Raw genomic sequence first — 23,427 nt, forward strand, 5'->3', positions numbered from 1 at the left:
AAAGAGGTAATTTCTTGGGAAGATGACATTAGGAGCAGGTGTGGGAAGGGATTGCAGGAGCTCCCTTTCAGGTAAAGCTGTCATACAGGGAAGGTGGCCGAATCGCGATGCTGTGGAGTCAGTGCCATTGGACACATTGAGCCATAGGACACATGAACTGAAGTGGTAAGAAAGCTGAGTTGGCTTGAGATAAAAAGTGGGAAGTCTTCACAGATGCAACCAAAAGGCCAGGAGAGTAATTTGAATGAAGACAGATACTGAAGATTTCAAGCACCTTACAGCAGAAAGAGAGGTGTTAGAGGGTCCAGACAAAGACCAGCTACAGAATGTCAAAGAAGAAAGGAGGAGGGAAGGATCATGACAAGAATGTAGTTGTTGTTCTTTGTTTTAACTCTTTGGGGGCACAGTGCCCAGCTCCCTAATAAGTACATGGAGACTTATTCTTACTTATGAATTTCCAACCTTAGCTTGGCTTGTTTCTAGTCAGCTTTTCTAACTTAAGTTATCCCATTTCTCTTTAACTACGTTTTGCCTGTTTTTGTTTCTTTCCTTCTTACTCTGTGGCTGACTGTATTGCTATGTTGCTGGCTCCTGGCATCCTCCTCTCCTACTCCTTTTCTAACTCATTGCTTTCTTCCGTAGATATTTCCTCCTATTTATTCTCTGCCTGCCAGCCCCAGCTATTTCTCTCTCTTGCCCTGGGTATCAGTTGTTTAGCTCTTTATTAGACCAATTAGGCGTTTTAGGTAGGCAAAGTAACACAGTTTTTCAGAGCTAAATAAATGCAACGTAAAAGAATGCAACACATCTTTGCCTCATTAAATAAATACTCCACATTATAAATGAATGTAACACATCTTAAATATATTCCATAGCACAAGTGCTATTCTAAGTCCGTTGAGATGAAAACTGTAATTGTCACTCTTTATATCCTGGAATCATGGCTAAATTTTCAAATGGGATGAGAATGGGAAGAAAGCTTTGAAGACAGTATGTGAGGGGTAAAGAGAAAAAGAACAGAGACTTCTCCCCAAAATAATAAATATTAGTACTAACAGTCTTGGTTATAAAGTTTTGGTTACAAGTTAAAATAAGTATAAGTTACCTAACTCTATTCTAAATGGATTTAAGAGTACAAAATGTAAATGTATCAAAATGTCATTGAGGTGACATTCTGCTTTACATAAGATGGTCTGCTTGCTTCTGCATTTATTGTAAGTCATTTGCAGTTGGCTTTCCTGTGAAGTAATAATCCATAAACTCTATATTACTGGAGTTTGAGTATTAGAACACTTGGGATCTTAGCATATATTAGTTATAGCTTTTCCAAATTAAAGTCCAAAAGTAGATAAAATAAAATTTTAATCATATCTTATAATGGGGAGAGATGTTGCTTCATTAAAAATTTTATATCCCATTAAATACCAAAAACTAATTAGAGTAACTTCTGGCATTTTTACTTAAATGAACTAATAAAAATTATCATGTTGATTTAGAACAGATATGAATATATGTCAGAATATAAAATACATTTCCCTTAATAAAAGATTTAAAGTATGTGCTTAAATAAAACATATGTGAATTCAAAATAGTGACCATTATTAGCCTCACTTGGTATTATTTATAGCCCATGCTTTCAGAGCTCACCTGATTCTTTCTATCATCAGAGTTAGACTCAGCCTGTAAACGCAGAATGGAGGAACATGTGATGCCAGAAAACAGGAAGCTGAGTTCCAGCGCTGATGCTTCAAGCTGAAAGGCTTGTAAAAGCTTTCACTGTCTCGAGTCCAAGAAACAGCAGAGAACAAGTCAGGATATCTAGGTTGGTGGCTCGCTGTGGCATGCAGTAGGTTATCCAGAGTTCTATAAACCTCACAGCTATAGGGTTTGGAAAGGTAAAGCACTTTAGCTGCAAACAATGGAAGAGAGAAAGGAAAACCAAAATCCTCAATTGAGCTTCAGAAAAACAGGGTTGTTCAGAAGGTCAAGAAAGCGTCCCCATCAAATTATTAGGGAGGTAAAACCAGAGTAAGTGAAAATTATGAAGAAAGTTTTCAGTTCAGTGTTTACTTGAATGTCTAAATATTTAAGGGAAAAGCCATCACTACAACCAGGCCTGGTCGCATGTGCCTGTGTTTCTAACACTCAAGAGGTGGAGACAGAACAATTAGACGAGTTCAAGGACAAGCTTAGCTACTTGAAACCTCATCTATAGATAGATAGATAGATAGATAGATAGATAGATAGATAGATAGATAGATACAGACAGACAGACAGACAGACAGACAGACAGACAGACAGATGATAGATGATTGGGTGAATAAAGAATACTTACATAATTGCCATACAGTTGCAAATTATTGCAGTTTGTCCAAATTAAGACAAAAATCTCAGTGACAGTGTGATTTTGAGTATGATGGGAGAACATGTTACCCTTTTTTGTAAAACAAGCATCTAAAATATCTCGACATAAACAGTGATGATTGCAGCAGTTTGTCACACTGATGTGTTTCATATTTTAAAATGTTTATTAGTGTCAGAAAAGAAATCACAAAGATAGTCTTAAATTTGACCGAAGAATGTGTTACTTGCTAAAAATGAATCAAATTTTATAGAATTTGTAATATTATAGAAATTGGTACCTGGGGAATGTCATTTGACTTGTAGTTCTCCTTAAACTATTTTCTATAATTATATTCAGAGACAGCTGGCAGGGGAGGGGTAGTGGGTGGGAGACTCAAATCAGAGGTATAAATGATAAGTTGTTAAACACAAAGGCTTTTACCTATAATCGAAAGCAAATTAGGGTAATCATTTCAGAAATTATGCTTCATGAAGATATAAGTTAAGTCATCCCATTATCATACAAAAAGCAGAAAGAACCAAATATTTTAAAGAAACAGATTTTACTGCCTAAATTCAATTATTGTTATTTTTATTTTGAGGAGTATAATAGCTATTTGTTTGAACTAAATTGGCAAATTTAGGCTTCCTGCTGTGATGCTAGTAAAATTCCTAGAAAGTGCCTCCAAGAAAAGAGCCATTTTTCAGTGAGAAAAACAAATGAAAAAGAGATACACAAACCAAACTAAAACTAGCTCAAAAGACAAAGTCTGAAAATGAGAAGTGTTTATTGGATTGCTGTATTTCAAACTTGGTTGCAGAAGTATGAACATGAATTGCTGTCCAGAACAGAGGATGTTGGGTGCCCCCGTGCAATGTGTGGGCTTGTCAGCCTCCATCTGGAAGAGCAGCGCTGGCCACCTGCAGAGCTGGGGGAAGAGAGAAGGGGATGATGAACTTTATCACCTGGGAAACGATGCACTCTAGGGACAGGAGACTTAGACAGAGACAATATGGGTGTCCTCAGCTTTTTGAAAACACTATCACTGAGAGGGGATTTCAGCTTAAGTCTGTATTACTCCAAAGAACAGCCTCCCTCCCAATGCTTGCTGTCAATAGAAGGTCAGCTCTGCAATGACAAAATCCCCTACACATGTCTTCCATGTAGGGAAACTTTGTTAAAACTATCTTGTACTAGGAAACTGTTGGTATAGGATGCCATAGGCTCTTTTTCACACTGAAGATCCTCTATTTTGTCAATTCAAGTCAAACACAATATTCTCATTTAATCTAAATATTAAAGTCTTGAAAATTGACAGATATCTGAAAATCTTTTGCTTTGCCTCTATTTATATTTTTGTTCCCTTCAAAATCTTGATGATTGATATTGAGGTGGTTCAGTGGTTAAGAACACTTTCTTCACTTCCCAAGAAACCAAACTGAGTTTCCAGCACCCATAGAAGGTGGCACACATGTTAGCATTTAGGCATTCCCACCGGCCTGCCCTCAAGGACGAAGTGACAGCAGAACACATCATTTTCATGATGGGGGAGAATCTTCTGTTTTGTGTTAATTTCATTGGTTAAATAGAGACTGCCTTGGCCCTTTAATAGGACAGAAAATTAGGTAGGCGGAGTAGACTGAACAGAATGCTGGGAGAAAGAAGCCGAGTCAGGCAGTCACTATGACTCTCCCACTCCAGACAGACGCAGGTTAAGATCTTTCCTGGTAAGCCAGCTCGTGGTACTACACAGAATATTAGCAATGGGTTAGATCAATATGTAAGAGCTAGCCAATAAGAGGTTAAAACGAATAGGCCAAGCAGTGTGTAAAAGAATACAGTTTCCGTGTAATTATTTCAGGGGTAAGCTAGCCGGGATCCAGGTGGGAACACAACATTTTTAGCTGCCAAGATGTGATGCTGTCTCTAGGAGTTGTGCACTGTCTCTATGCACTATATCCCCCCACAAAAAGCAAGTGCCTTCTCTCCTGTCTTTTCCCTTGCACTCTTGCTCATAGGCCACTCTGCACACCCCCATAACCCTCTCACATGATATCTGCTGCATGGTGTATCTTTGTGGGACCCCTTGGCTCCAGCTTGCCAAGGTACTTTTCACTGCTAAATCACAACCCCCTACCACACTGGCCTGAGGGCATCCAACTTCTCCTTCTGGACTCTGTATATGCCCATACACACCAGCCATTCACAAATACAGAAACACACATGCACACACACACATGCACACACACACACACACACACTAAAATAAATCTGGTTTTGAAATCTATATTCATCCATCTATACACGCATACATAAATATGTCCTATGATTAGAAATTGCATAATTTAAGCTGCATAAATAAGAAATTTTCCCAATGGCATATTTTAGAAACTTTTCTTACAATCAAAAGAATCCAAACAGCTATAGGCACAGGACTGTGTAAACCTGACTTGAGTAGATCACAGAAGAAAAATAATTGACCAATGGAACAAATTTTATGACTCAAAAAGCTCTTTAAAGCAACAGACACTGCAGCTTGAAGAGAAGGCTGCAGATGTGAGACATCTTTGTCCATTTACACCTGACAGAGGTTTAATGTCTAGAATGTACAAAGTACTCAAAAACCTAAAAATCAATAAAACAAACAACCCAGTTACAAAACTGGGGTCTGGTACTGAGAAGAAACTGTTCCAAAGAAGAACCCTTAAAAAGGTGTTCAATGTAACAATCCCGATCTACCCTAAAATATTGGCAGTTTCAAATAAACAGAGCAAAAGCCGTAATCTAACAGCTCGCTGCACACGACACTGGATTAAGAAGTGTGTAATCAAAGTAGATTAAGCTATGTGTTGCAGGAAAAATATCAGGAGGCTTGATAAAGTAATATTCAAAATATATAATATTTGAAACTGATAAAAACTAAAATTTCAACTATAAAATCTCACATAAAAATAATATTACCCCAATACACTTAATTTGTGAATATCTTCATAGATAATCATTTGCTCAATATTACCACTAACGAGGGCCTCCATGTCTTCACTGGTGAGCGTCACTACTAAACCTTCTGCGGAGGATCTGTGGCCAGGCAGTTTTCTTCTGCAGGCTCAATGCAGATGCATATAAGAAGGATTTGTCCAGTTTTAACTATATTCCTTGCTGTCACCAAAATTAGAAAGTCATCTCACAATATCTCTTACCAAATGGATCTTTGGGAAAAATGCCTTTTTAATGCTTAATTCTAAAAATATCAGAAAAATAACTGGACCTAAGTCATTTCATCTCTTGATAAATTATGTCAAAAGAGGCCCACTCCACACTCTAATGAAAAATAACCATTACATGCTGTTTGCTTTTTCTTAGAAACAAACTCTTCAGCAGAGAGGACATGCCTAATGTTTGTTACCATTCCACATCAGCACGAGTAGCCAGTGATATGCACAGACAAGGAGGTAACGGATGACTTTCAAGATACAAGTCGTGACATGCAGGCACAATCTGTCCTCTGGCCTTCATGCGCATGCCCCAATCCCCATGCAAATATATGTAATTTTAAAAATTTAAGACAGAACAAAAGTCATGTGATAGTGAGTGAAGACTGGGCTGTTTAGTCTTTTCCTCAGTCCACATCTAAACCGGAACCTCATTCTTTTACCAGACTGAGTGAGAGATTCTTGGTGGGAAATCGCTTGTGAAACCTGAGTACAAACTGAGTGAAAGCTGAAAGCATGCATACACATGCATATTTGGCATCTCAAATAAAGTATTGCTAGGAATCACAGGGGATAGCATTGTTTTTGTTTGTTTGTTCTTTTTGTTTTGTTTTGACATTTAACCTTTACTTGTTGATAAGTTCCTCCCTGCTGTTGAAGTGTCTCCTCTTTGGTGTCTTCTGGAACCTTCTGAATCATCTTAACTGTGTTGGGGCGAAATAACATTTGCTCAAGCTGAAAAAAATGTTTGCAGTGTGGCAGACATATTTCTGATGCTTTAAGCCAGACTCTTTCACGTCATAACATGACAACACTCTAAGCTCCTTTTGCTGAGTTTCTGCTGTTTTACATAAAGTGTTGCATCATGTGCACGTAGGATTTATGCCTAACTTTACATTTTATATTTATTCTTTAAAAGAGCATGGCTCATTTATCATTGTATCTACTGACAAATGAACATCGACGAGAACATTGTCCAGTAACGAGTATGTTTGACAAACAAGAACACAAATCAATTTCTGTATATAGGAATTACTAAAGAAGGTTACGAACATAAACATTCTCACAAATGGTGAGAAATGAATGTAGATTGACCTATTTTTAAGGCCATTGGTGTTTTTACTTATAAAGAATGAGATGTCTATGCAGCTTTTCTTTGGTTAACTACAAAGCCTGGTAGATAATTCCCACTCTGCAATGCACACAAAAGTGCAAACACATAAAAGGGATCAGGTCTCTTATGTTAAATGCCATATGGTCTGCAAAGGGCCTATACAGATCTTCCACAGGCTTTATTCTTTATTACATTTTATTTTTCAGTGTGTATCTGCGTTAGTGTCTCTGTATGCACATGCACAAACATATGCATACACTTTGTCTTAATGTGGATGTGCAGATCAGAGAACAAGTCTGTTCTCACCTTCGATGATGTGGATCCCTAGTTTTGAACAAATGCCTTTACCCACTATGCCATCTCACTGGCACTCTCGTAAACTTTAAATCATCTCTGAATTACTGCTAACACCCAACACAATGCAGCTGCCATGCACATAGTCAGTAGTCCGTATTGTGTATGAAGTAATGTGGGCACCCAGTGTCTGCACAGGCTCTTAGCAGGTGGGCCACTATAGCCTTGTTGCATTGACACACCCTCTGCAGTTCCAAACAGGTGGAATCCAGAAAGTAAATAGCAGTCATGGAGTGTTTTATGCAATGTGATTTTGTGTCTCTAATAATCACAATTGGGCCCAATACTTAACACTGAACAGCTTATCTGAGAACACTTAACACTGAATAGAAACCCTCATATGGACATGTGTGTTCCACTCAAATCTACGAGGATTCACTGTTTTGTGCATAGAATAGGAATAACATTTTGATAATGCTTCCACAATGTTAGATATTTTAAAAAATAAAAAAACCTGTATTCTTATTAAAAATGTTAAGTCATGAAGGAAACAATTGGTAAAAAATTATAGTCACTTAAAATTATCATTAGATGAAATTATCAAATCACATATTTTACATCCTACCTCATTAGTTCTCTTAAAATTCTATCTTTTGGGGCTTGATTTTTTTGTTCATATTTTAGTTCAAATTGTGATCAGAGTTTTAAGCAAATGCCTATGGTTTTATTGCCATAACAGGTTCAGCTCAGCCAGCCCTCCATTCCAAGGACTCATCACAGCAGAGAAAAGAAACCTAATCAATTCTCAGTGCGCTGAGAAAAGGGAACAGACAAGGAGTTCAGAGACCACCAGGCTACTTTTTCCAGTACTGATAGAAGCTTTAGGTTAAAAGAGAAAAAGAGCTGAGGTACTACTCAAGAAATTTGCATAATTAAGCAGCCTCCAAATGGTTACTTATGCCTTTAATCCTAGCACTCAGGGATGCTGAAGCAGGAGGATCACTGAGTTAAAGGCCAGTTTGGACTACATAGAAAGTTGCAAGCCAGCCTAAATAATTCTTTTTTTTTAATTTATTTATTTATTAAAGATTTCTGTCTCTTCCCCGCCACCGCCTCCCATTTCCCTCCCCCTCCCCCAATTAAGTCTCCCCCCAGCCCGAAAAGCAATCAGGGTTCCCTGTTATGAAATGCTGTCAAATAAATAAACAAGCAAGCAAGTGTGAGGATCCTGCATGGTGGTCGGATAAGTAGACCCACATCTGCTAGTTCACTTTGCTTCAGTGAGATCAGTCCTGGTCCTGCAGGATGCTCTTCTTCAGCATGCTCAGCATGAGTCATTACCTAGACAGACAATTGTTCTCATGAGGGTCTAGTCATTCCTGCCTACAAGTCTTTGCAGGTCCTGGAATTCCAGGCAGTTTTGGGTTTAGTGCAATGACTTTTGTGCCTTCATTCTGCAAAGGGGATGAGATACTATAGGTAGGAAGACATTCTTGGTGATTAATTTCTTCATGCAGGGTCAACTGAAGTCCTATCGGAATTAAGAGAAGCGGATCAAAATAGGGAAGACATGCAATCTTGGTTACCTTGTGGGCCTAATGAACAGTTGATGCATTTTGATGAGAACAGCTTGTGATTACCTGCTACAAAATCATATGGTGTTTTCCAGTCAATAAAGCTCTGGTAGATGCAGGTGAACTACAGATGATTGAGTTCTGGGACAGATTTGACTTCTTTCTACCTTAGGAAATAGGGATAATTTACTGTTGGCAGGGAACATGCCTAACAGGTCCCAGACTCCGAAGATGATTGTCTCTGAAGGTTATGCTTGCATTGTTCTTTGGGAAGGTAATGATGAATTTAGTGCAGTGTTGATGAGTAAGTCTAAAATATTATTTATTTCCGAGATGTCTTGTATTTATAACTAGTGCAGTGTATATAAATTGTCTTATTGGGTCTTGTGGGACTCCAGGTAGATTTATGTTCTCTAGCCCCATGGTTTTTGAAGTGACCAACTGAGGTGTCCTGGATAGTTTGGAAATAACTGGAGCTAGAAGCTGTCTAAAAATGCACTCTTCAGTGGGTGTTTCTGCAAACAGAAAATTATTGTCAGTGCTGGAAAAGATAGAGGAAAATATTAGTCATCTTCACATCACAGCTTTTGGATCTTCACATATGCTTTCTAATTATTTGTTTCTAAGCAGATTTCTGTTTCATTGACATTGTTTCTAATTTAGGCTGCTCACATCTCATGTGGTTTGACATTCACTACAGATAAGCCACACCGTGGAGCTGTGTAAGCATTAACTAGATCTGTCTTTCTTGTGGACTCATCTGCCCCATATTCAAAAAAAAAAAGCAACACATTTTACATAGCAGATTTGTACCCTGGAATACATTTTACAAAGGAGATTTGAACCCTGGAATACTAACATTGCAGAAGCAAAAGGAAACCACCAAAAGTCATGAGATACCTCCACTTGCCTGACACTTGAATTTCAGTAGAATATCCCAAGTCATAATGTTATGAAATCCAAAACTCAATAGTGTATCTGTTTTCATTTTATCATATTTACAATAGCTTTTATTAGAAAGTCTATGACATTAACCTTCACACAATGGACCCATTGCTAATTTTTTTTTCAATAGCTTCTGAGTAATGGTCTCTGTTCTGTCTTTGAGAAATGATAGCAGCATTTACTTTTTGAATAAAGCTGAATGCAATGGTTGCATGTGTTTTTACCACAGATTCATATGAGTAAACTCCTGCTTTCTATTCTGATGATATTTGTGGATACAGATTTCAGGGGTGTTCATATGGATGGTTCTGATTCTTAGATGTGGTTCTTGTGGAGAAAACATGAATGTTGATTTTTCTGGGTGTTAGTTACCTCACTCTGAGTGATTGCTTCCAGCGCTGTCCATCTACCTGTGATTTTCATAATTTCACTTTTCTTAACTACTAAATAATACATCATGGTATAAATTATCATCTTTTTAATATCCATTTATCAGCTGGTGGCCATCTAGGTTGTTTTTGTATCCTGGCTTTTGTGATTGCAGAAGAGAAGAATATGGATAAGGAAATATATCTGTAGTACTATAAAGAATCCTTTAGGTATATACCAATGATGGTCAAGCTGGATCCTGTGACAGAACCTCTTCTGGATTTTTTGGGAACATCCACACCGATTGGTGTCTTCCTGGTGGTGGCTCTACCAGTTTGCACTCATACCAATGAGGACATAACAGAATGAGACACAGACTCTCTGACTGTGAAGAATATTTCAGGAAGTCAGACCCCCACAGCCAGGATGAGAACTGTGGTGCCAAGCCTGTTTAGACTGTTTCCTTGTGCTTCTCAGATTCCAGAATGTGGAAAATAAATATTTATTGACTTAGTCAATTACTGTGATATTTTGTGAACCAGGGAGAGTACAGTTACTCTTAGCTTAGTCTGTACTTTTACTAGCTGAGGATTCTTGAGTGATTGCTAAGTTCCAGTTACTGTTATGTATGTGCAGATCTCACTTATTTGTTATACGAAATGCAAGAGGCAGACACTTCACGTACTCTGCAATCTATAGCTATAGATTGCACACACACATATATATATTCTATAGGATTTGCACTTCTAGCTATAGATCCATGAGTTCTAGTGTCTTAGCATTTCAGATTCAGTTACAAATCTTTTTCTTCACTGAGCTGAATCATTAAACTATAAAAATAGCCAGGTCATATGCCCAGTGTCAAATCTAGAATTGTCCGTGCCTTACATTCTTCTTTTACTGCACAAACCTGTGCCCATTAGGGAATATATGAGTGACATAAGGCTTAGAGTCTATTACACATTTCCAAGAGAAGAGATGCTTAGTCTTCTACTCCTTAGAAATTAATGTATTTAGCACAATAGACTACACTTGTACATACAGAGGAAAAAAGCAAGATCACATAAAAATTATAGCTGTTATGTCATCAATTTCTTTTGTAGAAAGTGTGTAATCGCTGTCACTGATAGGTTAAAGAGTACCACAATATTATTTTCCATGGCTTTATCTAAGATCAATTAATTTTTTAAAAAAGAGAGGAAAAAGAGATTAAGAAGATGTGTAACAGAAGTAATCTATGTATATAATGTTTGTTTATTAATTGGCAGCTTTGTGACAGTTCCATCATAGATCCTTTGCTGTGCTTGGTGAGGAAGCAGGTGGGAGTTTTCTTAGTGGAGCCCTGGTTCAGCTACTTCATCATTAAGGTTCCTCCAAATCATGCAAAGGCTGCTGATAATATGTGTGTGATGTAAATTATAATCATTGCTTCAACAGTGGGGTCAACAGCTGGGCACACGGCTGAGTCAATGAAGTACTTGCTGTGCAAGCTTGAGGACCTAAGTTCAGATTCCCAGCACTAATGTAAAAAGCTGGGCTCAGTGTCTGCATTTGTAACTCAGCTCTACTGAGACAAAGACAGGTGAATCCCTGGAGTTCAGTGGCCCATTTACATGGCCAAATCCATGAGATCCAGGCTCAATATGGTTCTGCCTTTCAACTGACAAGACAGTAAGGCACTGATGTCAACCTTTGGTCTCCACATGTACTGCACAGACATGTGTACACACACGCATTTACACATGCATGCACAGGTGCACAAGTGAATATGCACACTTGTAACACATAACCACACAAACACAAACACATACACATGTAAGTATAGTCATTGTGTAGAGTGTGTTTTTGTTGCCTTTTTAAGCATAAATTATGCTGCCTCAGTCTTGAAACAATTGTAGACATATTTAAAAAGAAAAAAATCTTCTTTTATATTTTAAATGTCATGGGGTTGTTTCATAAAAACAATTGATTAAATGATTAAAATTTGAATGTAAGGAGTTCAAGAGACTATCTGCTCTTGGAGTATATTCCTAAAGCAGACTAACAGTATCTGCTTAAAGCACACAGCTTCAAACTTCATGCCCTACAGCATGGTTACAGTTCTCTGGCTATCATGTGATTACAACACTCCTCTTCTTTCTTGAAAACTCTAGTGAGTAAAGATCTATCTTTCATATCGCTATCAGTCTTAGCCCCAGAAGATTCCTTAGGGGTGTGTGCAGATGTAAATATTCCCTGGCAACAGAGCTCAGTGAGCTGTGGAGTGGGCTCCATGTTCTACTTCATTCAAGCTGCATTTCACAGATAGACACAGTCTCATCAGATGAGTGAAAAAAATTAACAAAAGATGAAAGAAAATACTTTTGCTATAAAAAGTTTATACTTTAATGGATCAATCTAACTAATATGCAAAATGAATAAACTATATGATCATTCAATGGCAGGTGGCACTGTAGAGAATAGGAGCAGAGATGTCTAATGTGGAGTTGTGACTACAGACTCCATCTGAAAAGAAACTTTGAACCCCAATGACAAAGGAGGTTTTCCTGATAATATTTAACATGTGGTTATCACTTTGTAATAATAAATTTCATATTTGTGAATTCAGATAACCATGGATCAAACTATTTGGGAAGGATTTGTCTGACATGCATGAGAACTTATATTCAATACATAATAGCATAACTAAAACTTAAAAAAAAACAAAAGAAAAGGTAAGAAAATAATTTTGAATTTCCATGGACACTAGATAGTTTGATGCATTGTGAATAACCCAATAATGACTTCGTGGGGAAGGGAGTTTGTACCCAGGTTATATGCAACTATTGTTTAACTTTATACAAATAATATCTCTGTGACAAGAAGAAGATCCAGGTGTAGGTCTCTAAGTAGGAATGACAGCAAGAAACTCAAACCTTCCAAGACACAATACTCAGTCATGCTGTGGTTTATTTTTCTATTGGCCAGGGAAAAGCTGTGACAGAGAAGTGGGTGATTGGTCATTCTTCTCATCACCACCTTAAGGGAACTGCTGTTTGTGTTCCTGGCCCAAAGGGCAACATCATTTCCCTCCTAACTTTGTACAGTTGCTTTGGCAAGTATAGCACAATCTGACTCTGCCCTTACAGTACTATTGCCAAGTTACATACAACATGTTTGTTTGGGCATATGGTCCCGCTTCCCTGATCTTTTAACCTTTGTTTATTTTAGATACACCAGGGTGTAATGGATCATTTAGGGGAAGTGAACACTGGGAATGGCAGCAGGTCTGGTTGATGCCATCTGGAGGTATAAGGAAATGAAATTTCTTTCTTGCTGGAAGAAGATTAAAAATTAGTGTGAAAATTTCAGATTACTTTAATTGAAAGCAGGGCATATTAATTATCCTGATGTTGTGATAAAGACCAACAAAATTTGAAAGAGATGGTTCATTTGACTCAGAGTTCAAGGGTCGCAGCAGCAGGAACATGAAATGGTGATCCCATTCCTTCTTCAGTCGAGATGCAGAGAAAGTTGAATGATGGTGATCACTTCACATTCTACTTTTCATTCAGTCCAGGAGCTCAGTCCATAAGAGGGTGCTGTCCGTAGTTATGGTGGCATCTCTACTTCAGTGAATCTCTTCTAGATAATTCCTCAACGAAACACCCAGAATTTGTCTCCTATGTGATTCTAGATCATTTCAAGTTATCAAGCAATATTAATCATCACAGAAGACATTTATCTGTTGTTTAAGATAGGAGAAAGAACTGATGTATGGAAAGTCACCTGGATACACGTTAAAGCTGTGATATATCTCTGTTCTGAAGCAAACATTCTAGAGTAATCCCGAAACTTCATAGACTTGGCCTGCCCAATTATAGAAAGTGGATTTAATGGGAATAAAATCATTTTATTTTCATTTACAGAGATTTGGACAGGATTAATGTGCCCTCTGGAAGCCTAATTGAATGCATAGTTAGAATAATGAGGATTGAACTTTACTTGGAGAAACTATTGTGCAATAATAGGTTGTTTTCAAATTGCATTGCTGAATTATATCCTTCGGGATTTAGAATCTGTAGTTTGATGACTGGCAGACTTCTAGAAATAAATATGAATATTTATTTTGAGTGCTTAAACCCATCTAGATATGGTATATGATCAGTGTGCTTAGCCTTCCCCCTGCATCTGATTGTTATGCTTCAATAATAGCTACATGAAAGAAAATAAAAGCACACATGAACAAACATATTCATATAGATGCATGTGTGCACACAGGTATGTATGCATTTAGTTATACATATACCTATCACCATCAAATGCTTTTCATTTAAGAGAGAAAATGTCTGCCAATATCAAATGATGGCAAGAAGCTAGAGTTTTCTCATTTGTTATTGGTTGGAGTACACAAGAATATAATGAGTTCAAAAAAAGAGAACACCTTCAGTTGCCTCTAATACTATGCATAGACTGCACTGTAAATCATCCATTCCATTCCTGAATATTTTCCTGATACAAATGTTATGTACAACACGTGCACATTAGTAGACGTAACAGGAGTTTTAATGCACAGTAAGTAGAAGAACCATTATGCTCATGAAAGGAGAGTGCTTAAACAACTCCAAAAGTCCAGACATGGAATGCTGCACTATAAAACCTTTGTCCCAACAGTGTGCTGGTGGGCGATTTTGTGTCTCATATCTTCCTCAACAAGCAAATGGCATATATGGTTTAAAAAATGAAGATATCAATTTCCAAGGATTTAAAAATGGACAATGGACACTCATGGGAAAGTTGACAACAATAATGAAATTGGTTAGTTTGAGATAATAATTACTAATAATTAGTTGGCTGATGGTGGCACATACCTTTAATGTCAGCACTTGAGAGGCAGAGGCAGGCATAGCTCTGTGATGTCAAGGCCAGCCTGGTCTATAGAGTGAGTTCCAGAACATCCAGGATTGTTTTATAGAAAAACCCTGCCCCCCCAAAATAACAAATATAAATTGCTAAAATTCTCTCCCCTGATAAATAATCTAACTTTATTAGATACTAAATAATAGGAAACACTGTTTATAATTGTTGTGCTTTCCTGTTGCTTTAAGGGACAAGCCATGCCCACTCCCATTACCTCTGACCTGCCCGCCGCCATCTTGTGCCCTTCCTTTTCTGCTTCCTTGACATGCGTGCTTTTTATTATAAGGAAGACCTGGGAATGTTATGGTTTTGGTCCCTTTAAGAGACAAGCCACACCCATTCCCCTCCCCATCCGCTGAGGCAGGCTGATCTTCAGCTTCTGGCCTGAGCTCGCTCTCTTTTCCATCTTCCTCTCGGAGAGGCAGGTTCGCTTCTGCCTCTCTCCCCACTTCTCAGCTTCCCCCTTCCCTGTCTCTTTCTCTCTCTCTCTCTCTCTCTCTCTCTCTCTCTCTCTCTCTCTCTCTCCCTCTCTGTCCCCCCTTCACCCTTCCTCCTCCATAACCCCCTGAATAAACATTCAACCTCACCCTGCATGTCGTGTCTATCCATGTTTCTGTCTTCTGTCTGCCCGCCATGTGTCTCCCTGCCTGGAACCAGCCATTGCTCGGGGACCAGCAGCCGTCTCTGCCTGGGGCCCACTGCCTGCTGCCACATGGCCCACCACCACTGCTCTGAGACCAGCAGCCATCTCTGCCTGGGACTGGCTGTCTGCCGCCACATGGCCTGCCGCCAGGGCTCGGGCCGCCTCTCTGGGACCGGCAGCCATTTCTGCTGCCTACTGCCGCGGGAATCTTGGAGCATTTTTTTAAAAAGAACAACAATAATAACCTCTCTTTTCAATTTTTGTACATTTTCAACTCATTTACTCATTATTCATATGACTTTATGAAGTAGGGTCTAAAAAGCAAGGCCAAAAATAGCAGAGAGATCACACAATGGTGAGTTCAAGAGCTCATGAACTTTCTAGTGATAAATCTTTATCTCATAGTGATCATAAGTATTCTGTGGTTTCCCCTGTCACCAAGCTCCTGATTTCTTGATATCTCTATTGTCCAGTATTGGTTACCAAGATATTTATATACCCTAGGAGATCATGTACACATAAACAGAAGGACCTCCTTCACCACCTAGTCTGTACAACTTTGATCTTGCAGCTAAGATCTCTAATAACCCTAGTGAAGCCCTGGCAGGTTTCAAAAGAGCTTAGCAGCATGTTCTGACAGACAATTTACATAAGCCAGTTTTTGAAAAGTTTAACTCTGGTGCCTGTTGCAGGCCAAAAATACTTCTAATTATTACCTTTGTGTTCTTGCCTCTTTCTGCCACTTTGGTTCCTTATTGCTGAGTCAGGAAGGGTCTCTGACCTATAGATTCTAACAGCCTTGAGAAGGCTTAGAGATAGGGCTCGTGAAATCGCCGTATCCAACACAAAAACAACCCAGTTTTAGTAGAAGTTGAGCCATGCATGTTTTCTATACCTACATTAAAAATGTTCACTACTGCATTTCACTGATAGTGTTATAAAGAGCTAATATGGAAATAAATGAGCATCAGCATTTTATAAGAAAATTTCTTATATAAGCAAGCAAACATACAAACATGATCCTTCTAGTTAGGGCCTCAGTTTAGTGGCACGGCCCTCATGCCTGACTCCCCAGACTGAAAGCCGGACTGCTGCTCCTCCTCCAGAGAAACATTGCACGAATCAGGTCTGAAAATATGGAGTTCAATGGCACTGAGGTTATCATTTATTCAAAAATGCCAAGAGCTGACAATCATCATTTTTGTTCTTTGGATAAGCAAATGAGGCATTGGCCAAGGATCCTCTGATCTCAGTTGAGTTTTAAAATGTACAGTTATTATATCTACCTGAGCTACTGCCAGATTAGAATGCAACAAAGGGTAACATTACATTTATTTTTTACTTTCTTGTCAAATAGACTTTGTTCCTGCCTGAGAAGTTGAAATTTAAAGTATATGACATTACAGGACAAATGTCATTAATAGGAAAGAGCATGTGCCACTGTTCTGCATAGATTAAGACATTACATCGTGGCATCCAAAGAAAAGGCAAAGACTTGTACTAAGAGCTGTGTGGATATCCAGGCAGAGTAATGTGTCCTAGGAATCTACATGCTACCAGAGTTCCTGCTTCCTGAGAGAATCTAGTTTCTCTACATTGCTGAAAAGAGAGTCAGGGAACAAATGCTGTCTACCTACAGCGGTTGCTAGAGACTGAGCATCATTCTACAAGGTAACTACCTTGTGCATGGCCAGGTATCAGTGAGTACTGACAGTATCAATTTAGCTGAGATGGATTTTACTGTTCCTTTTCTTCGTGATGTATAATTTTTATTAGTATTTCTCCATTTATATAATAGCAAAAGTAACTTGTGTGGGAAGAGAGAAATTTAATCATGAAAAATCAGATCTATGAAAATAGCAACTCCTCTTATTTTTTCCAGTTTATGACATGTTGCTTTGGAAAATTTCTTTATAAAATCAGCACAAACAATTTAAAAAATTAAACTTGATACATGCAAATCATTCTCATTTGTTTTCTGTAATTTGCAGTGAGTTCACAAAATGTCTTTAAAATGAGGACGTTACCACTTCAAGGTATGTTTGAGGGGAAGAGTTTTATTGTAGGTATGAGGGAGAATATAGTCAAAGACAGCTGAAAGAGTCCAGAGCAAGGAGAGAAAATAGTAAATTGAGCATGGCCAGCAGATTGGACTGGGCCATGAAAGGAGACAGACAGGCAGAAAGTGGGAGAGGGGGAATAGAGGAAGACAAAAGAGAGAGCACTATAGGGCAGAAGTGCAAACTATCAGGCTTCTGTGGGAATGCTAAATGGAAAGGAAGTACATGAGCTGGAGAAACTTAGGGGAGGGGAAGGACAGAGGGGAGCCAGGATGCCTGCAGTGACCCTATAACTGGGAAGGCTGGAAGCCAGAATGAGCTTTGATATGCTAGCAGAAACCGCAGATAGCCATTTGTCCCCCTGAGGAATGAGAAAAAGACTCCTTTGGTTAGACCTGACAATGAGAAAACATTGATTCCATTGTCTTCAGCTACTAGTCTGAAGATTGTTTGAAAGCAGCTGGTGATTTATCTGTGCTAAAGAGGAAAGGGAAGTCTCTCATGTCTTACTCTTGATTGAACTCTCTTGCCATACCCATAAACACCTTTTTATCCTTAGTCAACTGGTCCTCAGATAACTTCCTCTCAAATGTCAGCTAATACAATCCCCAGTGAACATTTTTTTTTTGTAGTGAAAGAGTACCTTGGCAATAGACGGCCAAGGAATGCCACAAAAATCAGACCACACAACAGATTTTAACGGCGGAGGTGGGGGTGAGGCATGCAAAATGGCTGCCTCTGAGCAGGGATGGAGACACCAACAGGCCAGGCTGTGATAGCAGGTGTTATAGAATGTATGGAACATATTCACAGGTAAAATATGGCTACAATGGGAATGAGTTACTTGCCACTAGTGATAGTGGGCTTGTTGGTACTGAGTCACTGAAAGCAGTGAGGAAGCTGGTTCTGGAAGGTGGACAATTTTCAGTTGACCCAGGCCTCTCCATGTGAGCATGGGTTTTGGCGGTGGTGTTTCCCTTAGCACTTACCAGAACTCACACCTGTTTGTTTGCCTACTGTAATTGTTTTTTTTTAATTTAATTAGCCTTTTTTAAAAAATTTATTTTACATATCAACCTCAGTTACTCCTCCCTCTCCTCTTCATGTTCCCTCACCCCTCTGGACTCCCATCATTCCCCTCCCTGATTACACCTCTGTTCCCATTCAAAAAGGGGCAGGCCTCCCATGGACTTAAACAAAGCACAGCACTTCAAGTTGCCATAATACCTAGCTCCTCCCCTTGCATCAAGGCTGGGTGATGTAATCTATCCTGGGGAACAGGCTCCCCAAAGCCAAGTAAGAGTCTGTGATTGGTCCTGATCTCAATGCTAAGAACCTTACAGATACTGCAATTCTTGCCATTGAACAAATGCTTCATGTGGCCAGCCAGCACCTGTGTTTTGTTTCAACAGAATACTCCCAAATTTTAGAACAGACCATTGGTAGGTACCTAGTATTGGGTGCACACCTGTGGAAATAAGTCATTTCCTGAAGTAAAACAGAATTGTTATGTGCTCTAAGAACTCCTCTTGAGACCAGTTTCACATAAGAACAGAAAGTAGAACAAAAATGAATGAGGATAATGAGAGTCTCAACTGACATCCAGTGATTCAGCCACAGTGACTCAGACCTGCCCCAATCTTGCAAAAGGCAGACTGCATTCCAGGGTAAGTTAATAGCCTGTAAGGGAAAGGCTGGGACAGAAGTCTTGAAAATATGGAGTATTTTGGCACCCATGCTTTTATGAAACATCATCAAAATCATAAAAAGCAGTTCCCTACAGTGCCTTACTGTCTTCAGTGAGATCTGGGTTTCCGGATCTTCTATAGTCCTGGTTTTTGAATGATGTATGTTTCTTCCAAGGTTCCTATGTCACTGTTCAGATAGTGACTCCTGACACAGACCTTCAGCTATTTATTTTTTTACTAAATGTTTCGATTTTGTGTTTGTATGTCACACGTTTACTTCTGCCATGGCATATGTATGGAGGTCAGAGGACAGCTTTTGAGGACTTATTCTTTCTTTCCACCAAGTGTGGTTCTGGCATCAACCATGGATTGTCAGGCTTGGCCGCAACCCTCTGTATCTGACTGGCTGGATAAAGGCCTTTACCTCATTGTCCTCTACTGGGTTCCAGATGCTCCTGCATACTCCCTGCAATATGATTGGAATGTTCCTTAAAGTTTAGTGTTATGTTCAAGGGGCTGTGTTGCAAATGTGTTGCTTGGGGCTGGGCACCTCACCAGTTCTCTGTATTTTGACTAGTCGTGACTTTCTGCAACTGTCTCTGCCTGCTGTAGAAGCACTTTCCTTGATGAAGGCAAGATCTACATTTATCTGGGAGTGTAAGGATGAGTATTTGAAGAAATGTTAGGAATTGTACTAGTTTAGGAAAGTGGCAGTACTAGGCTCACCACTAAGGTCCATGGGCAGTATAGAAATATCTGAAGAGCTAAAGTCCAAGAAGTCTCCTAGGATATAATATTCTTTGTAGACACGATAGAAAAGTTACATTCAAGAAATATCAATAAAACAAGACCTGAATACTGAGGGTGGGGGGATTTCCCAGGGCTCCACCCATAGATGAAGAGCTATTGACAATTAATGACTGCTAAGAAGAAGCATCATGGGGCTGGAGAGATGGCTCAGTGGTTAAGAGTGTTGCCTGTTCTTCCAAAGGTCCTGAGTTCAATTTCCAGCAACCACATGGTGGCTCACAACCATCTGTAATGAGGTCTGGTGCTCTCTTCTGGCCTGTAGGTATACACACAGACAGAATATTGTATACACAAATAAACAAAAAAATAAAAAGAAGAATCAGTTTGCCACAGGGATAAGCCCTCTAATTGGTTATCCAATGCCAACTGGTGAGCCCTAAAAATGTATGCATACAGGAAACACTGAAGGGACTTAGCAGGATGTATTTATATATTTATTTTTTATCTTTACATAGTTATATATAACGATAACAATAAAAAAGAGAGCATAGATTTGAGATGGAACAGGAGGAAGACATTGGGAAAGTTTAAAGGAGCAGAAGGAAATGGAAAAATTATGCTATAAAAAATTCCAATAAGGGCAATATTTTATGCACAGCAAAGTAAATGATTCCACCAGAGAAATCAGGATGTGGCTTACAGAGGTTTACTTTAATAACAATTTCAAGCAAATACATTTCTAAAATTCAAAACACCGTGTGACGGCACGTATCGAGGTGGTCACGAGAGTGAATGTTTCCTGAGCACCTACTGTGTGAGAGCCAGTCACTAATTTGGAGTCCATGGCAGTGGTCATCTGCAACTTAGAGAGGAGAAAAATAAGATAACATGTACTTTCTTTAACCTCCGTTTAGTCAGCGTCATTCATACCAATATACATTTTCAAGTATTTGTGAGGACATTGCCTGTCCCTCTTCCCATGGACAGCTTTTCTCAAAATCAACAAGTATTTGATAACTTATAGAGTCAGACAAATGAGTTTATTTTCAAATACTCAACAGGAAGAAGTCGATCCCTGCTTCTAACAATCTTCCTAGATTGTTTGTCTTTAATAATAATTTTAGGGTAATTAGTATTTGACAAATATGATGTTGTTTTTTAATGTATAAAATGGAATCACATTTGATGAATCTTCATGAGAACACACAACAATAGAATTCTGTTCAATCAGTCATATTAATGGAATTATTACTGAGGTAAATGAGTCCTCTTATTTGGTGGGATTTGATTCAGGCCATAATTAGATTCTTTATTTGGTATTAAATTAAGCTTCTATTTTTAGAGACCGTCTTACCTCAACATTTGGAAACATGAAAGAATTATGATCAGAGCAGTGAGGAAACCTTAAGATTGTCAAGTGTAATAGAAAGAAGTAACTGTCTAGTTTGCAAAGCTCCAAGTGGGTTACCAAGCCAGAGTCTTGGGCACGCTGAGCAGCACTCTATATTTGGGTGTCGGCCATATTTTGTGGGCCATATTTTAAATTTGGTTTATGACATTGATTTGCCTGTTGTGTGTTGACTTTTGTTGACCTCTGCACATCTTGTCTGCCGGACCTGGGATCTGAGGATCTAATGCCGTAGACAAGCTGACTTCAGTTTCAATGGCCTTTGTACATGAATATGACAAAAATCAATGATCCAAGGAAGTTTGTTTGGTTTCCGAAAAGCACGTTCAGAAAAACATGTAAATAAATACTAGGAAGCACATACCAAACATTGGCAGAGTGGGCTTTTCCTAGAACTTCCTTAGGACAGACCAATTTAAACACAACTGCCTGGCTTATGCTACAAATTATATCTGGGAAAACAAGAAAGCTAGGCAGAAGGTCATAGGTACACTGACCAGATTTGGGTTCTATAGCTATGTTCTGACATCCAACAAGAATAAACATGTTGTATAAATTGAATGTGAATTTTTGTCACAGGAGGCACAAAATCGCATCCAAGACCAATCCAAGGAACAGGAACCTCACCTGAGGTAAAAGGCCCTCTGCTTTTTTGCCTGAGCCTCTCTCATAGCTCTCCAAAGCACTGTTCACCATGGTCATTCTTCGACTGTGTTTGGATAGGAGTGTGTGTGTGTGTGTGTTTGTATTTGTGACCACTCACTGCACATATGCTGGATGGAAGAAGGTCATTGGCTAATAAAGGAACTGCCTTGGCCCATTTTATTGGTTAGGACATAGGTAGGTGGAGTAAACAGAACAGAATGCCGGGAGGAAGAGGAAGTGAGGTCAGACTCCACAGCTCTCCTCTCGGGAGCAGACGCCTCAGAGAGACGCCATGCCCCGCTCCCAGGCAGACACACGCGATGAAGCTCTGACCTAGAATCTTCCCCGTAAGACCGGTGCTCACAGTTTATTAGAGATGGGTTGATTGGTATATCAGAATTAGCCAGTAAGGGCAAAAGCAAAAGGGCCAAGCAGTGATTAAATGAATACAGTTTGTGTGTTGTTATTTCAGGGCAAAAGCTAGCCGAGCAGGCGGCTGGGGTGTTGGGGATGCAGCCCGTCGCCCATATTACTACATATGCTCACCTCATCACTGTAGCCACTCAGATATATGGGACAATCTGTGAAAGTAAGTTTGTTCCTTCCACATCGCAGGACCAAAGACAAGCAGTGAGGCCAGGCCACAGGTGTCTTTACCCACTGTGCTATTGTGCTGACCCTAATTTAAGATAATGAGAAATAATACAATTTAGCAGTCCAATAAGATATACTTTTCATCTTAATTGTAAATAGCAAAGACAACTCCCAACTTTGAAGATGTCCAAGGCAGCTTAAGTGACCATAGACAGAAGTATCATCGGATCCCACAGCTGGAGATTCTCTTCTGTTAAAGCGTTGGATCTCAACCCTATTCACTCACTCATTTCTTTTTGGAACACTTATCCTCTGCTACTTCTCTCCTACTCAGTGCAGTCTCCAGGGAATACCTGCAACCCAAAAGGTGTTAACAGTTGGCATAACTGAACAATGGAACTATTATCTTTTTCACCACAGTTGAAAAGGCTCACAGCAAAAAAAACAAAACAAAACAAAAAAAAAAACAAAAAACAAAAACTCTGCAAGCTTGAACACCTACACACCACAGGCACACAGTGCAGGGATTCAACAGCACAAGTGGCAAGGCATTGAACATCACAGCCTGGTGTGTAGAATGCGCAGCGAGCCCACCATGAACAGGACAGGATTTCACAGCCTCCTCTTTGTAGGTAGCTGTTCTTGTTGACGTCACTGCATTTCCTACATCACCTCTATAATCACTGGCAAGTACTAGACTTTCCTTGCCACATATCTGCAAAACTGCTAAAATATAAAAGAAATATCTGGTCACCAAATCAGGGCCATAACACAGGTCCAAACTTCAAGAATCCCATTGCCCATAAAATCTCAGAAGTTGCCAAGCCCATCACAAGTACTGGACTCTGTCAAAAGCAGCCTGCCTGGCTTGTCTCATACCCTGTAGTT

At 39.2% G+C, this 23,427-nt stretch overlaps 1 protein-coding gene across 1 annotated transcript in view; it reads left to right on the plus strand.

Annotated features, from left to right (window-relative positions):
• Cntn5 (contactin 5) overlaps positions 1-23,427 on the plus strand; it is a 1,171,096-nt gene that overhangs the window by 290,847 nt on the left and 856,822 nt on the right. The window lies entirely within an intron of this gene.

This window comes from Microtus pennsylvanicus, chromosome 3 (genome assembly GCF_037038515.1).
Source record: "Microtus pennsylvanicus isolate mMicPen1 chromosome 3, mMicPen1.hap1, whole genome shotgun sequence".
Classification (NCBI taxonomy): domain Eukaryota; kingdom Metazoa; phylum Chordata; class Mammalia; order Rodentia; family Cricetidae; genus Microtus; species Microtus pennsylvanicus.